General features: G+C 33.5%; 1 long non-coding RNA gene across 1 annotated transcript in view; it reads left to right on the forward strand.

The window, feature by feature from the left end:
* LOC120222989 overlaps positions 1 to 18794 on the forward strand; it is a 149565-nt gene that overhangs the window by 97495 nt on the left and 33276 nt on the right. Inside the window, exon 3 of the long non-coding RNA XR_005526161.1 lies at positions 11469 to 11554. This is a non-coding gene — a long non-coding RNA (uncharacterized LOC120222989). The remainder of the gene's footprint in view (positions 1 to 11468; positions 11555 to 18794) is intronic.

The following is an 18794-nucleotide window of genomic DNA, read 5'->3' on the forward strand; positions in this document are numbered from 1 at the left end:
CATTCATCAATGCATATACCTGTGTTTACTAAAGATACACATTTGCATAAGAAAAATGACAAGTGGGACACCTGGGTGGCTCAGCTGGCTAAGCTTAAGCATCTTACCTCAGCTCAGCTCATGATCTTGTGGTTTGGCTCCTGGGTTCAAGCCCGAATTGGGCTCTGATAACAGCTCAGAGCCCGGAGCCTGCTTCAGCTTCTGTGTCTCCCTCTCTTTCTGCCCTCCCTTGCTCACTCTCTGTCTTCCTCTCTCAAAAATAAATAAACATTTAAAAAAAGAAGAAAAATGACAAGTAAAATAATAAATTTGTGTGATTTTCATTCTGTTGAAACGTAGGGAACTTCTGTTGTTTGAAAATTATTTTTGCTCACACTTGTTGTGGTTGTGTTCTTCTTAATGCCTGCATGTTGGTCTTGTTGTTGTTGTTGTTGCTCATTAGCACTCATCTAGAAGGGGAACTGAGGGCATGAAAGAAATTTAAAAATTCAAATCAGCCAAACAAGTGCTTGTAGTCAGAGCTGGCATGCAGTTTGGCATGCACACTACCAGTGGGACTTTGGATAATGCACTGCCATACCAGTCCACTTGGGTAAAGCTTTAGTTTTGAACTTCCTGATTCCAGGTTAACATAGGATGTTTCCTTCAGGTTATTCTGTGCATCTATAGAATGGGCATTATGATGTCCTCAAAGCAGTAACTTTTTAAAAATTTATTCAAATCTCTGAAATAAAAATTTGAACTGTTGACTAAGTAATTGATGTAAATGTAATTGGAAATCAAATCACCTTTAAAAACCATATCAGGGGCGCCTGGGTGGCTTAGGCGTCCGACTTTAGCTTAGGTCATGATCTCACGGTTCGTGGGTTCAGGCCCTGCGTCGGGCTCTGTGCTGACTGCCAGCTCAGAGCCTGGAGCCTGTTTCAGTCTGTGACTCCCTCTCTCTCTGACCCTCCCCTGCTCACACTGTCTCTCTCTCTCTCTATCCTAGAAATAAATAAAACATTAAAAAATATATCAATTTACATGAAGAAGGAAGAATGCATAGCGTAAGAGATCATCCAAATTAGCATAATCATTATTGCAATGGAGGCCTTTAAAAAAGTTTAAATAGTAGGGCTTCTTTAGCTGCCAAAAAAAAAAAAAATTGTACTTTAAACAGTTAAACAGGCAAGAAAAACTGTATTCAATACTATTGCAATAAGGAAGAGAGATTGAACTCAACTGCCCTGAAACAAAAGGCTGGATGATATCTAAATCTTGGAGTAACCTAAAGAAAGAGTATTGAAGACATTAGGGAAGAGGTGGGCCACTGTGATTAGGCCATCAGTGTTTGCTAGTTGGCCCTTATAAGCTGCTACCCTCAAGCAGACTGGGACACAGGGCCACTATCATTAGATGATTACATTTCTGAAGGATGGCTCCCAGGTCTTTGAAAAAGACATTCCTGGGTTAAAAAAACTGGCCAGAGGCTGGGAGAAGATTTATATCTCAAAGGCAAGAGAAAGAACTTGAAATCACAAGCTTTTAAAATAAATGCTCTGAGAAAAGAGAGGTCAGGGGCTGATAGCCAAGAAGAAGTCTGATCAAGATTTACTCAAGCTTAGTCAATATTCTCAGAATATTGAGATCCTCTTGGTCACACTGTATATAGAAACACTGACAAAATTTACTGCAAAAATATAGGTCATTAATTTTAATCCACAATTCAATAAAGTCTAGTCACTTTAACCTGATTCCATGGCATCAACTTGAATCCACAGTTATATTATCTAATTTTACCTATGCTACATGTTAGTAGAATTTGATACAGCCATAGACAGGTACTTTTACTTAATTAGTCTAACAAGAAAAGTTTTACTGAGCAAATCTTCCCTTGGATTTGCAAAATATAATTGCATTTCTTTTTCATATTCATTCAACTGTAACTGAGCGAGGACAAATTCTTTTTTTTTTTTTTAATATTTTTTATTTATTTCCAGGAGAGAGAGAGAGAGAGAGAGAGACAGCGTGAGCAGGGGAGGGTCAGGGAGAGAGGGAGACACAGACTCTGAAATAGGCTCCAGGCTCTGAGCTGGCAGTCAGCACAGAGCCCGACGCGGGCCTCGAACCCACGAACCGCGAGATCATGACCTAAGAGAAAGTCGGACGCTTAACAGACTAAGCCACCCAGGCGCCCCCAAATACTTTCTTTTTAAGATTTGTAGTGCACAGTTCAAATTACAATATGCAGTACTATAGAATCTTCCAATAATTCAATAGCTGAAACTAACTTAAATGTTATCCTTCGGCTATTTATGTCTTTGGCAAAGAAAGTTCATTTAATATAATTACCTATTCTCTACATGGAATATATCAGTCTCCAAACTATTGTCCCTTGGCAGTAAATTATAAATTCCAGAAAGTAATTTTTCTTTCAACTTTCTAAAGAATATTTTGAGACCAGCAGTAGTCTGTGGGCCACAAGCTCTACCTCAGCATCAACTCTTCTTTCTAGTGATAGTAAAGTATATGAAGTTAGTAAGGTTGTCAATGGACTAATTTTTTTAATTAAATATTTTTAAAAATGTTTTATTTATTTTTGGGACAGAGAGACAACATGAGTGGGGTAGGGACAGAGAGAGAGGGAGACACAGAATCTAAATCAGGCTCCAGGCTCTGAGCTGTCAGCACAGAGCGCTACACGGGGCTTGAACTCACTAACTGTGAGACCATGACCTGAGCCAAAGTCAGACACCCAACCGACTGAGCCACCCAGGAGCCCCTGGACTAATGAAGCTTTAAATTCATTCCACAGTTAGAATTGGAGAATTTCTTATCAATCTATAAACTGTTAAATTTATAAAAAAGAATGTTATATAGAGATCACAAAATTGTTTTTAAAATATTTTAAGTGAAAATAGCAATGAAAGATATATGTTTAATCATCTAATTAACTTATCTAGTTAGTAAAAATTTTTCACACCGAATTCACAAATACATGAAGTAGCCTGCAGTTTTTTTCTTTCTTTCTTTCTTTTTTTTTTTTTTTTTTTGTATAGAGTGGAAACCTAGTCAACTATACTTCAAGGGGGAAAAAAAGTGGGGGGGGGGAACTTAGCTCAAAGTAACTTAACCCAAAGGCTGAAAAAATATTATCAAAATGTTAACAAAGCAAAGATTCATCAAACATGCAGACACTCTGAAGATAAGATCTTTCCTTCCCAACCCCCTATGGGGTAGGGCTCTCCCTCTGCACTTGGGCATGTGATGGTTGACATACTTGCTGGAAAAAGCATATCATGTTTCCCTGCGATGCTTTTCCCAGTTGTATGGACATCCTAGGTAGTTTGGTATGACATATACTGCTTTTTTTATTTTTAATAAAGGTATATTAAGTGACTTTTGTCACCAAAAGATTAGTGTTTCCCTACCTGGCCAGTTTGATTGTTTACACTAGATATGCATAGTTTGCAGATATTCCTCATGCATTGAGTTTAAGAATGACTATATTTCTATCATTTCTTGCTTTCATTGCTCCTTCTTGTCTATTACTCTCTCTGTTGCATCTTTACGAAAGAATATTTGGTTCCACTGCCACCTACAATGTGTTATTTTACACTAAGCATATCATCTCCAAATTATTACTGCAGAAAGAGAATTTATTGAAGCTAAAAGTAAAGGTGGGGTGGATCTGGGGGCTAGGGCACACTGAAAGAGCAAAGGCGTTGCAAGCAATTCTGATTGGATCAGAAAGTAGTTTCTGTGCATTTTGGTAGAATGGGTTGGCTCTTTATTACTGTCATTTAACTGTTTTGGATTTAAAGGCAGTGGAATCGGTTACAAACTCTTACTACTTTCACAAGGTTCACCTACTTGGTTTTGTTTCAGAGGATATTGACCTTTTAGACCAAGACTCTTTCTGTCAGATCAACATTGTCAGTGCACTATAATGAAACTTCATTCTTCCCTAGATGGTAATGATCAGTTCTGCATTTTAAAATTTTTATCAGATATTTATTTCAAATCACCACACCTGGGGTAAAGCATTTAGATAATAAGTTTCAATTTTCACTGAGCTGCTTGCATGCCTTAAAATTCCTTATTTCTATGTTATGATTTATGACATATAATTTACATTAATGAGTTAGAAATTCTCTATTCCCTCATAGGATTTAGGGTCATGGAGAAAAACTTGGATTCTCTTGAGAAATCTTCAAATCTTTAATGAAAACACAAAATAGCAGTATTTTAACTGTAATTTTTTGTTTATTCAAGAAATCATACATGAATCCATTTTAGTCTAACAATATTAAAGAATTTACTTAATATCTACCTTTTCCTTAGTATTTGCTAATGCTATCAAAGATATAAAATGTGTTTTGAGTATCATTTATCAGGAAAAACCTCAGAGGACAAAACAGGAGATAATATTTGTTTCATGCAAGGGAATTTATAATTGAAGGCAAAATTAAGAGAAGTGATGGAAGTGGGGGATAAATGCAGAGAATAAAGAAGTTAATTCCAGGGTTAAACACTTAGATACTGAGACTATGAAAAGATGAATAGAACATAGGCATTACTCTTGAAGAACTCATCACAGAATGTACAATAAGGAAACTGTAGTATAATTGCAAAAGCACATGATAAATGCAAAAGTAAAGGAAAAAAACAGTATGGTAGAAGTCTACTCTAGGGAATGTTACATAGAAGTATACAATGCAGTGAGTTTTGGAGGATGAATAGATTTTTTTTTAAACCAAAAATGCTTTAGCTAAGGAGATTTCCTGCAGAAAAAACAATTTATATAAAGGTCTAGATATATAAAGGAACTTACTGCACTTTGTAAAAATTAACTAGCTTGTGGAGCATAGGGTAGGTAATGAAATTCAACCTAGACATCTGGATCCCATTTCCATATGTGAAGGGAATTGTACACTGTTTTGAGGAATGTAGTCTTTTAAAGTAAGCACTGGAAAGTCATTGAATGTATTAAGCAAAAAACTAATATGAACACATTTGAAATTTTTATAGCTATAGGATACATTCTGGCTTCAAGAGGAATGGTTGAACAGACAGAAAATCAGATTGATCCAACAGATGAGATATGGTTAAAAACTGTATTAGGAGAGGTAGGTCAGAGTGTTGTGGAGCTGTAGAATTGCCCTATAGCATTCATGCTTACTTTACAGATGGTATAAAATAATGGAAGTGAGCTAAATAGTAATACCCCAAAGATATCCAAATCCTAATCTGTGGAGCCTGTGAATTTGTTGATTTACATGTTAAAGGAGATTTGTAAACCAGATTAAGTCAAGTGTTTTAAATTGGTAAAGTCCTGGATTATCCATTTGGGCCCATATAATCACAAGGTTCTTTATCAAAGGGAGGCGAAAGGATCACTTAGGAAAAGGAGACATGTTAACAGAAGCAGAGGTTAGTGATGCAAGGTAAATCAAGGAATCAAGGCAGTCTCTAGAAGGTGGAAAAGTCAAGGAAATAATTCTTTCTTGAAGCCTCCATAAGATTCACCGTGATTTTGGACTCTTGGCTTCTAGAACTATGAGAGAGTAAATATGCATTGTCTGAAACCACCAATTTTATAGTTATTTGTTAAAACAACACTAAGAATAAATAAAGTAGCCTACCCAGTAAGTGGTACATTTTGGATTTGAAATAAGAATCTTCTATCAGTACTATTGCTCCTTCCTGGTAATCTGAGTCTCAACTTTCTTATACTTAAAATAAGATGATACTGCTAGATGATTTCTGAAGACCATTCTGACTAAAAATATATATGCTTATATAGGACTAGATTATTGTAAATGAGCAAATGAAAGATTTTGTGGACTCATTTATATAAAATAAGTAACCTTATCTTATAACTGTGAGTACTGACTTTTTAAAATGGTTAAAATATATTATCTGCAGCAAGTTTCCACTAGATCCCCTGAGACTCCAGAATATGCTTACTGATTAACATATCTTCTTAAAATATGTAATTATACAAGCAGAAAAACACTGAAAGCCAGAAACCTGCTGTGACAAAAGGGAATTGTGGGTTCAATCAGTTTACATTTAGAATAACAGATTGTGAAACCATGGGTGGAAAAAAAACAGTCTCCTGAGATAATTTTATCTCTAATCTATAATCCATAAAAGGGAACAAATTATGTGCAATCTATCACCTTTTAATTGAGCTGTGAATTTAAATGGTTTAGAAACAATTAAATGCACATTTGCACAATTATCTAAATGTATAGTTTCCCTTATGTGACAAAACTTAGTGTTTTGTGGGATGATGAACATGAACAATTAATTGTGATGTTAAATATCAAAACCAAGTCTTAACATCCTACAAAATAATTTATAACCATCTAATTATAAAATTATTGTACTATGACTGTTTGGAATTATTAATGTTGCAGGTGTTCTCTGAAAATGATTAGAACACAGTAAATAGTTATACCTTTGCAGTTTTAAATATTCATAAGTTGTACAAGGACAATTCAATGGACACAAGGGAGGCCATTTTTATCTTTTGAACTTAGATATTTTTAGTATGCTAAACCCTCATACTGATCTCCATCAAGCCTTCTTTGAACATGAAACAATATTGGGGACAGTTAGCTCTTGCCAAATTAATACAACTAATTATGTTCTCATTTATCTATGTGCATAATTTATGTTCTGGTAATAATTCTGGGCTTAATGTTTAAAGAATTGGAAACCTAGAATGTGTTCATTTAAATTCAATTGATTTTTTTAAAGTATAATGAGGACAGAGATGTTATGAAGACAAATAAATATGAGGCACAAAATACAATCCACCTGAATGTTTAACTCCTCTGTGACCATCATAGAATAAGGTTCTTGATTTCATATACTAAGGTTATGAAGAACAATGTAAAATGCAAGGTAATTAAATTAAAACCTAATAGAAAACCAAATTTTTCAACTATAATTTTCAAATATAGCACACTCTACTAGCATCAAATATTATGCATGCTCTTAACAGCAGATGACATATTCATATCATTTACCTTATTGTCATGTATCATTGCTAGAGGTAAACAGTGTGGTAGAATTTCTTTCTAGTGTCAATTTCTGTTCATAGAATTGGCTATTTGAGATATGCAGTATTATCATAATTATAATTTCACAAGTAATAAACAAGACCTGATACAATAAAAAAAGATTTATAAACAGAGGAAGCTACACAAAGAGCATACAGTTTCTATAAAAGAAAGATGTATTATCTTATTATCATTTTTATCAAATCCATTAGGTGGGAAGCATTTAATCCAAGAATCTTCTTGAGAACTCATCCTTTATCTCAGGGACATCTAAGAACATATGAAAATCTTTTACCTGTGGAACCTAGAGAAACTTTTATACCCAGTTCTATACTGATTTAGTGTACAGTGAGACACAATGCACGTTTCCATATTTTCTGATACAGTCCAGAACTTTCTCTAAAAAGTTCGAATATATTGGGGCACCTGGGTGGCTCAGTTGATTAAGCGTCCGACTTTGGCTCAGGTCATGATCTCAGGGCTCATGAGTTCAAGCTCCATGTTGGACTCTGTGCTGACAGTTCTGATCCTGGAAATTGCTTCAGATTCTGCGTCTCCCTCTCTGTCTGCCTCTCCCTCACCCATACACTACTCTCTCTCTGTCTCTCCCAAAAATAAATAAATATTAAGAAAATTTTAAGTATGTTTGAATATAAAAGGAAATAGCTAATCAGCAAAAGCAAATGTGAAAAGTTTATATCACCTCTGAAAAGGACAATCTTACTCTACAATCAATAACTAACCAAACGCATTGAAAGTATGTGCCTTACATAGTGACCAACACAAAACACATACAACTTTGGAATGTTCACACCAAAAAAGAAATTTATAGTAACATATGACTTCACAGATTCATAATTAAAGGTGCATTCACTCCCTGTAGCCTCTGCCTTTTCCTAGTAATAAGACATTGCCCAAGACTATCCTTGTCATAGATGATAAGTAATAATAGCGTATGGAATGATTAAATATCAAATTAATATTTCTTTCCTTCTTATTTTCATTGTGGAACATGCCATTTTATTTGGGTGTTACCTTTAATTATACTACAAGGAAATTGGATGACTCCAAATTATACAGAGACTTGCAGTTTGGAGTTTGTCATGCAGTAAGTGTTCTTTTGTGTCTAACTTCTTTTGCTCAAAAAGGTGTTTTTTGTTTCTTTGTTTTCATAATTAATCCATCTTGTTGCAGATATCAGTATGTGTACCACGTATTGCTGTGTAGTGTTCCACTATATGAATATGTGAATTTATCACCATTTGACATTTGGGCATTTCCGATCTTTGCTTATTATAAATAAAGCTATATTTTATGTAAGATTATTTATGAAAATATACATGAATTTCTAATATGGAAATATATAGGAATGGGTTTGCAGAAAATATGGTCGATATATTTTTAATTTTATGAGAAAATGTTTCACATCTTTCTGACATGTTTAAACTACTTTACGCTCCCATCAGAAATGTATGAGTTTCAGAGCCCTGGGTGACTCGGTCAGTTAAGATTCAATTTCAGCTCAGGTCATGATCTCACAGTTTGTGGGTTCAAACCACATGCTGGCAGCACAGAGCCTGGTTGAGATTCTTTCCCTATCCCTCTCTCTCTGCACCTCCCCCGCTCATGCTCGCATATTCTCTCTCTCACACAAATAAAGAAATATTCAAAAAACTTATAAGAAATGCATGAGTTTCAGTTACTCTACAAAGTTGTCATATTTAGTATTGTTAATGTTCTTATTTTTCCTATTCTAGGAATTCATATTACAATGTATTGTAATTAAATTTTTGTTATGTTATTATCATTGAGTACATTTTCATGTGTGTTTTGACCATTAATATATCTTCCTTGGTGAATTGCCTTTTTAGATCTTTTGGACAATTTATAATTTTGTGTGTGTTTGTATCATTGACTCTTATAGGTAATTTTATAGATATTTTTACAGGTTAAGTACATGACACATTTGTGATATACAAGTAATAAGGGTATTTTGTCTTTCAGTAGAAGTTACACGTTCTATTTTGAATATATCCTGATAATTAGAAAATATCTTGCTTACGTACAATGTATTAATTTTTCTCTTATGTTCATGGTTTTTGCTATCGTTCAAAAATATCTTTGCTTATTCCAGGATCATAATGTTATGCTCCTGTATTTTCTTTAGAATATTAATAGCTATGGTTTGGTTCAGTTCCATAAGCCACCCTGAATTATTTTAAATTTTTAGTATTGAGATAAGACCCAAGGTTTACTTCCATATGTGTATACCTGGTTGCTCCAACACCATTTGATGAATTGATTTTCCCTTCTCCATCAAAATGCCTTAGTGAGTATCTTGGAAATCAATTGATGATATACAAGTAGGTCTACTTCTGATTTTAAATCTGTTCCATTGAGCAATCTGTCTATATTATGCTAATAAAACACTGTTTCAATTGCTCTGTCTTAACAGTAACATGTAAGCTAAATTTAAATCTGCCAACATTGCTCTTGCTTCTTCAGCTTATTTTGGCCTTTGTAGATTCTTTGCATTTCTATATAAAATTTAGAATCAGCTTATTAACTTTGACCAGAAAAAAAAAAAAGCCTACTGGAATTTTTTTAATAGATTTTGTTAAAGCTACAGATCATTTTGTGGAGGATAGATACCTTAACAATATTTATACTTGCAATTCATAAATGTAGTATACTTCTGTATTTATTTATATAGTTTAAAATATTTCTCATTCATGGTTTTTGTCAGTTCAGCATGGAAGTCTTATATTTCTTTTATTAGATTCCCCCAAATTTTGATAATTTGGATGCATTTGTAAATAACATTTAAAAAACTTCATGTCCAAGTGTTTGCTTTTTGATATAGTAATACAATTAATTTGTAAATAATAACATTGTATTCCTAAGCTTTGCTGAACCCATTTACTAGTTTCAGATTTTTTGTTAAGACATGGAATAACCCATTTATTAGTTTTAGATTTTTTGTAAAGACATGGAATAACCCATTTATTAGTTTTAGATTTTTTGTAAAGACATGGGGTTTTAAACAGACACACAAACATATGTACAACATACACATATATGAATATATACATAAAAATAAAATGAAATTGCATTTTAAGTTCTCCTATTCCTTTCTCATCTTTATACTTTTCATTTATTTGTCTTTTGATGTACTAGATAAGACTTTCCATAAAGTACAAATATTGTTGTCACTAATCAGAAGGGTGAAGGACTCAATATGTTCCAATAAATTATGATGATAGCTGTAAATATTTGTAGAAGTTTTATGTCATATTGAGGGTATCTGATAAAAATCATATATATATACATATGATATATCTTCTTATATATGTATGTAAGATATATTTTCCTTTGTGTACATTATCTTTTACATGATTATGAACTATAGCTTCATATTTGCATGCATTCTTATATATGTTTGCTGAGGATATATATGTGTGTGTGTGTGTGTGTGTGTCTGTGTGTATTCTTAGCAAACTTCCTCAATATATATTTGTATATATAAATATCTGAATGTCCAATCCTGTGAAAACTGTTGGCCATTTTCTCTTGAAATATTTCTTCAGGTCCATTACTATTTAATCTCTTGGCATTTTCTGTGACTCTAATTACACATACATTAAACATGTGATATTGTCCTCTAGATCTCAGACCCACCTTATTTTTATGTGTCTGTGTTTCAGTTTGGTTAATTTTTAGTGACTCATTTTCAAGTTCATTGCCTTTTTTTAATGTTTATTTACTTCTAAGGGGGTGGGGAGGGGCAGAGAGAGAGGCAGCAGACACAGAATCTGAAGCAGGCTCCAGGCTCCAAGCTCTCTGCACAGAGCCCAAAGCAGGGCTTGACCCCACAAGCTGTGCGATCATGACTTGATCCAGTCAGACACTTAAGCGACTGAGCCACCCAAGCACCCATCAAGTTCATTGCCTTTTTTATTCCTGTTGTACCCAATCTCCTATTAGTCCATCAGATGAATTCATCCTTAAATATTTTATTTCTTTTTCTAATTTGATTTTCTACTGAGGATGTCCTATATTTTTATACATGTTGCATAAATTGTTTACTAGGTTTTTAAATGTATTATATAAGTTTCCTAAAAAGTTCCTCCCCGTCTATTCCAATTTCTGCATGCTGGCTTCTATTATTATTTAATCTCTTGGTCATGGTCCATTTTTCTACTTCTCCACATACTTCGTGCTTATAAAAAACCATAGAGACTGAAGTAGAAAATATTTACACTTTCATTTCTTTCTCTGTCAGCCTGTCTGTGTGGAAGAATAAGTCAATTTAATTTATAGCTGAGTTAGTGTTTGTTTGCTTTCTGTATTTATTTTGATTCAGTTAATCAGTGGCTTCAAATGTTTTGAGAAGGAATCAAAACTTTCTTTTAGGCGAAGATTGGAATCTGAGTCATGGCAATACTACAGTGATCCCTCTTTTCTTTACAACCCAGTCACCACCCTCCGGAGCTGCTCAGGTATTTTCTTCATGTACTTCAGGAAAGCTCTCTTAATCTTCTTGCCTTTCCACAGCCTTTACTGGGTGCTGCATTCAGGTGCTGAAGACTTTATGTGCTTACCGAGATTTGTCTCAGCTAGCTTGGTCTTTATACTGCCTTCTTCTCACCTTTGCTCTGAGCTCAGGAAAGGCCCTATGTTCCCTTCGAGCATCTCTCTCAGCTGTATTTTTGTAGCCAGTCACTTTTACACAGTTGCCATGAACTTAGAAAAGGCCATTGCAATTTATTTCAATTTTCCTATACTAGTCTCAGCCTTCGAAGAGCAATTGCTGCCCATTCATTAAAGACTCTTGTGTATCTTGAGAAGTTTCTGTTAGCTCTTCTGACCTGCACTCAGTGAAGGTGCCTCAGGACATAAATGGCAAGTGAATTCCTGTGATTGAGATTCTTTAAATTTCTGACCTGTGAGGCCAGCCCTGACATGGCCATTAAACATTTGTTGAAAGTTACACTGGTTGCTCTTTACCATAATCTATACAGTTGACTTCCCAAACACTTAACTACTGTTTGACTAGAAACCTTACACATAACATAAAAAGTTGATCGTCAGATAATTTGTAGGTTGTATGTATTATATACTATATTCTTACAATAAAGTAAGCTACAGAAAATAAGATGTTAATAAAACAATAAGAAATAAGTATTTACACTTTATTATAATGAAAAAATCCACATATAAGTGGACACACACAGTTCAAACTCGTATTGCTCAAGGGTCTGCTGTATGCTGTCGGTTTCTTTTTGCACCATGCTCACAACTGTTAACAGCCATAGACTTCTTTCCTGGAATTTATTTCATACTTTTTTTGCATACTCTGGTCTGGTTTTTCTTTTTTCCTAAATGGGTAGCTTGTGTTCATTGTTAGCGGTGGCAATGGTGATGTTTTGTAAATTTCTATATTCTAATCAGAATGGAAAGCCAAAGTTTTATACTCTGCAATTTTTGCTTTATGGACTAAGTGCATGAAAGAGGCTAATATTATTATTTTATAAGCTCATCTACTATTAAACTGAATTTTAAAAAAATATTCTCACTTTTATGATGCCTGATGAAATTATATATGCTGATCCTGGCATATAGAAAATGAGAACAATCTTGAACACATTTCTGATTAGAGAAATATAAAATTAACAATTTAATTTATTTGAGCTGTAATTAGTAATCTGTTGCTGGCCCTTTTCCCATTTTAAATTCAGTGGCTCTTAACTTAATAAAATGAAAACTTGGTCTTTTTATCTGTCAATGGGGCTTTTCTATTACAGTCTATCAATGAAACACTACTACTGTCCTTCTACATGTAATGACTTTCTCTACTTTTACTTTTAAAATATCAATTGATGAGAATGTCCTACCATAGCATTTCATTAAAACTAATCATTAGAGGAAAAGAATCTCCCAAATATGTATTACTAGAGATACTGGAGGGTTTTTTTTTTAATATGGTGAAGAAGTAGTGCATTTTCATATCAGTAGACTAGTAAAATTATGACCTCTTTTCAATTCCAGTCCTTACATTTTTTTACAAAGCAAAGTAAAAGCTTTATTGCAAATATACACCTAAAATCCACTAAAAGTCATTAGACTTTGCCCTCACACTGGTTTTGCTGATAGAATTATGATCTTACCCTTATAATCTTCCTCTATTAGATAGGAAAAATATTGTTTTAATATTTTCCGGTTACATTAATGTAATAAATATTCTTGCCATGATTAATGGGAGCCATCGATTTTACATTCATACTCAAAATGATTTTAATTAAATGATGAGTGCCACTTTCTTAGACTGCCTTTGCTAAAAGGATTTTAAGTAATCTATTTTTATTTATAGTATATATTTCATTTATAATATATAATTCATGCAAAATAACAAGTTAGGCACATTACATGGTAACATAAATAATATTTTTGTAAAAGATAGCTATATTTTCTAAAATATTTTATCTATTCTCTTAAAGTTTGACTTAATACACATTAACTGAATTTTCATATCTACTTTTTCATTCTATCTATTGCAAGATCATATGTAGTATAATCTCATAAAACTCTATAGTGTACTTTTGAATGAATGAGAGTAAAAAGGCAAATTACATCTTCATTATGACTTAAATAATTCTAGACAGACATACCGCCTGAAAAGTTTTTATTTTTCCCAGAATGCCTGTACAATACTTTTAGAACCATTGAGTCATTGAGTAAAACATTAAAATATAATTGGGTAAGTACCTAACAGTTTGAAGATAATTCTTCCAATAAATCTAAATGATTGATACTTCTATGTTTGTCTCTTATGGATTTAAAAGTTCCCCAAAGGACTAGCACCATAATAGTTCTCAAATCTCTTTGGCAAAGGTACTTTGAATCATATAATGTGATGTCTATAAACCAATTTTGTTGTCTACTTTTTTCTATTAATTTAATATTTATATGGTTAGAACCAAAACGATGCATTGTAGCATTTTTTTACACTAAATAAATGTACAGATTGCATTTGGGTTAAGAATAAAGTTATGTGAAATTTTTGCTTGATTCCATCCTGGTGCATAACAGATATTTAGTCAATGTTTGAGTTAAGTTAAACATCTATCAATTAAGGACTTACTTACTTGGTGTGGTAGGCAGCTTCTGATATAGCTCCCAATGACGTGCCCCTCCCAATATTTATGTCTTTGTCTTCTTCCTCTAAGTATGGGCTGGACTTAACGATTTGCTTCTAACCAGCAGAATAATACAAAATAAATGATGAGATATCACTTCTGTGATTAGGCCACAAACGACTGTGACTTTCTTGCTAGCCGTCTCTTCCTCTCTCTCTTGCTGTCACTGTCTTGGGCCTCTTCATTGCTTTGTCAGATGAAGCAAGTTGTCATGTTGTCAGATGCTCTGTAGAGAGGCCCACATGGCTGGGAACACAGGGCCAGACAACAGCTCAAAAGCATCTGAGACCTCATTCCAACTACCCACAAGAAATTGAATCCAGATAACAAATGCATGAGTCTAGTCTTCCCCAGTCAAATCTAGAGTTGATTTCCCTCTGTGAGTGACCCAGAGTCAGAAGATTCAGCTAAGCCATAGTCTGGTTTCCAACCCATAAACACCTGTGGAATAATAATACCTGCTGTTAATTTGAGACACTTGGTTTTGTGAAAATTTGTTATGTTATGCAATAATAAATAATTAAAACAGTAAATACTGTGATGGGGATAAAAATGAATGGGGGAGGAACATTGCCCTAACACGCTAATACATTTGAGAAGATAATTCACAATAAAGTTCTTTGTAGTTTTCGAAAGAACCAACACAATTCTAAATGCCAAATTGACAAAAACTCCTATTAATCAAGTTATTTTAAAATTAAATATTTTACATCATTTTGTTTTTATGTTAAACTTTTAAACTTAGGACATTTTTTACAAATAAGTGTATCCTAATATAATATGCTGTTATACTTTAAAGCTTTTGTCATCATTTTATTATAATCTTCAACAATATCTGTTTATCTCCCATCCTGATCCCTATATCTATATCACCTATCTATCTATCTAAATATAAATGGAAAATACTTTTTATTTCCTTTGATCAACAATGTTTCAGCATTTTAAAAGCATCTGGAATTGGGCAGCATTAAAATTGTAATTAGTATGCAACAAACATTACATTTTTGATGAATAATTATTGAATATAAATAATTATGAAACTGCACATTATTGAAGGAAATAGAGATCATTTTCATATTACTCTGCATATATAGTTGTTATTTATTATTGCCTGCAAGAATAAGACAAGATTCAGCATCATAAGCTGTTTTCATTTCCATAGTGTAATTGTTAAGAAATCTGGCTGAAGAGAAAAAGTAGAAAGAACTGAAAAGGTTTGTTTTGACAGTATCACTCAATTATTTGATTTCTTCCTATGTTATATGCCCCAAATTTCATACATCTTACTTGAATATTTTTTAATTCAAATAATTAGAAAACACAGAACTATCCAGCTATGATTATTTATTTTCTCAATCCCAACACTGATATTTCAGATTGTACTTTTAGTCACTAAAATATAAGCTACATGAGGCAAGAGGATTTTTTTCTGTTTTGTTCACTTATGAATCTCAATAGTACTGGCAACATAGTAAGATTCAGGACAGATGAAAAGTAGTGGCTCAGGTCATGATCTTGCAGTCTGTGAGTTTGAGCCCCACGTCAGGCTCAGTGCTGACAGCTCGGAGCCTGGAGCCTGTTTCAGATTCTGTGTCTCCCTCTCTCTCTGCCCCTCCCCTGCTCCCGTACCATATCTTTCTCAAAAATAAATAATCATTAAAAAAAATTTAAGGACATAGGTTACCTCTTTTCCTTCCTCCCTCCCTCCCTTCCTCTTTTCATCTCTTTTTCTTCTTTCTTTCTTTCTTTTTCTTTCTTTCTTTCTTTCTCTTTCTTTCTTTCTTTCTTTCTTTCTTTCTTTCTTTCTTTCTTTCTTTCTTTCTTTCTTTCTTTCTTTCTTCTTTCTTCCAGTAAAAATAGAAGAAATTAAGTATGGAGGGAAGGACTTTGCATTGTATCTAATGATGGGCCTTTTCTTAGGTGACTTCTTTTATGAATTAGTACACATTGAAACGATTTGAAGATTGGCAAAATTAAAATGGTTGTGCATCCTGTGTCCCCCAGGGCATGGATAGTCTTGCATGAAGGCTAAGATTTCCTTATGCCTTTTTCTTTCTTACCATGCTAAACACAATTCACTGTTGAAATAATTCTGAGACCTATAAAAGGCTCTGTACTTTGTCAAACCCACATCCTGAGGTCTTTTAGATCATTGATTTAAGCCTCAAACTTCAAACAGAATTTCAGTCCTCATGAATGTGTATCTCTTCTTGTACTTAGAGTGTTAAGATAATAACTATATGCTATTAATTCAATCGGACAAGCTGGAAATCTCGAAGTCATCTTAAAACTATAATTCTATAGAGTCCATTATAATAAATCATCATGCTAGATCTGTTTTACTATCTATTAAAATGGTAGACACTTCAGACTTTCTTTCTGATACATTCACCAACATCACTATAGTTCAGTCGGTAAAATCTTCCCTGGGCTTCTGTAATCATTTTCTAATTGTTTTTCCTTCCTTTAACCTTTCTGCCATACTAATCTACCCTCCAAAATGTTTTTCATGTGGTTGATATATCCAAATTCCTCAAAGGCTACTCATTATTTAATGAGAAAATCAACATTATTTAGCCTAACTTTGTAACACTCTTCATGGTATGACTTTCCTGTTCTGACAGATCATGATTATGCATTGCCTTAAGTTTCCTATATAAAACAATGTAAGGCTGCAGAGACAAAACTGTGACTAAGTCAGTCCTGCTTTGAAGGAGTATACAGCTTAATGACAATGAATGATGTTTTTCTCCTAATTTAATTTTTATTATTTTAATTTTAATTTAATTTTATTTTTACTTATATTTTAAGTCTCAATTTAAAAGTGTTCATCTTTTAGATTAACTTGACTTTTCAGGCAGAAATAACTGGTCGTTTAAGTATGATCACGATAAGTCTTTTAAATGCATCTAGTATATATAGAATTTGAAATACTGCATTTTAGGTGTTTGTATACTTAATATCCTACTAGGCTATAAACATCTTCAGGTTGGTAATTTCTTTTTCTTTGGTTTTCAATCCCTTCTACTATGAAGATTTGAGCATGTAGTATGTGCTTAATAATATCCACTGAATTAACAAGTGCTTGAGTGCCAATCCACTGAAAGCTATTGGTATATTTGCAAACTATTTTCTTTATTTTTAGATCATGTAAAAATTGTTGGACTATGCTAAATTGTACCAGAATTTGATAAAAACAATGCTTTATTAATGAAAATCAGTGACAACACATATCCACATCCTATTCAGTGTGAAGGCTATATTATTTGAATGCAACTAAAGCCATCTAGGTGAATCTAAAGATATACCAAAAGAAGCCTTATAAAATAAAATAAGAGGGGTGTCTGGGTGGCTCATTCAGTTAAGCATTGGACTCTTGATTTCGACTCAGGTCATGGTCTCCTGGTTCAAGGGAGCAAGCCCTGCTTTGGGCTCTGCACTGGTAGCATGGAACCTGCTTGGAATTCTCTCTCTTGCTTTCTCTCTGTCCCTTCCACACTTGTATGCTTTCTCTCAAAATAAATACATAAAATTTAAAAAGTGATAAAAAATAGAATAGAATGGAAAAATGAGATTTATGACCAGTATCTTCTGCCTTCCAGGACAATTAATTCTTTCTTTACTGAAGCATACTTTTTTTTTTTTTTCTTTTTGGTTCATATGTTTCTATTTTCAGCCAAAGAACACCCCCTCCCCTTTCAGTCCCATTACCCACTATAAAAACAAAATCAAATGGTCATAGATTTGGTTATCTAGGGCATATTTGCTAGTTCACAATGTGCTCTGTCTTCAGAAAACTGTTTAAAGGGATCACCATTGCTGCATAAAAAGTAAGCGCCCCCTATGTAAATTGGCGTTTGCTTTTCTGCCCATCATTGATTTAAGATCATTTTAATTCCAAGAAATAGAAAACTCAATTCAAACTTATTTAAACAATAAAGAGAATATATTGACTCTTATAATTAAAATTGCTAGGCACAGTTTGCTCAAGGCTCTGGCATGGTTTGTTTAAAATTCTCTGAGATTGTGATCCCCCTGTACCAACATCCTCTTTGAATTGGCTTCTCCCACTTTAGCAATTACAAGTCTCCAATTAACAGGCCATCTTGTGCACAGCAAGCTTTTCACTGAATGAATCATGGATGGACTTAATCCCTCTAGCCAAGGGATACCATGCACTAATCATTTTAGGTTTGGTTTGATTGGAACAATCACTATGGTAAGGGGAATGGGATTTATTAACTGATTTATGGTGTAACTACCCCATGGGGAAATGGTGGCATGAATGTGTAAGTATAATTACAATAAACAGTATAAACTGTCAAAAAGGGAAAATATTGACCTGATTCACTTTTTCAGAATCACTGCTTTTCACTTATATAAATTAACAAAAGATAGTCTTTTAATATATTGTCTATCGTATTCTGGATTCAGCTATTTATCTTATCAATTATTTTCCCTCTGCTGGTTGCATTCCATCAGCATGCAAAAGTGCTGTCATTTTTCCCATATTTCAAACAAACAAACAAATAGAACTTTACTT

The sequence above is a fragment of the Hyaena hyaena genome, unplaced genomic scaffold (genome assembly GCF_003009895.1).
Source record: "Hyaena hyaena isolate Hyena2069 unplaced genomic scaffold, ASM300989v1 scaffold_934, whole genome shotgun sequence".
Taxonomy (NCBI): Eukaryota; Metazoa; Chordata; class Mammalia; order Carnivora; family Hyaenidae; genus Hyaena; species Hyaena hyaena.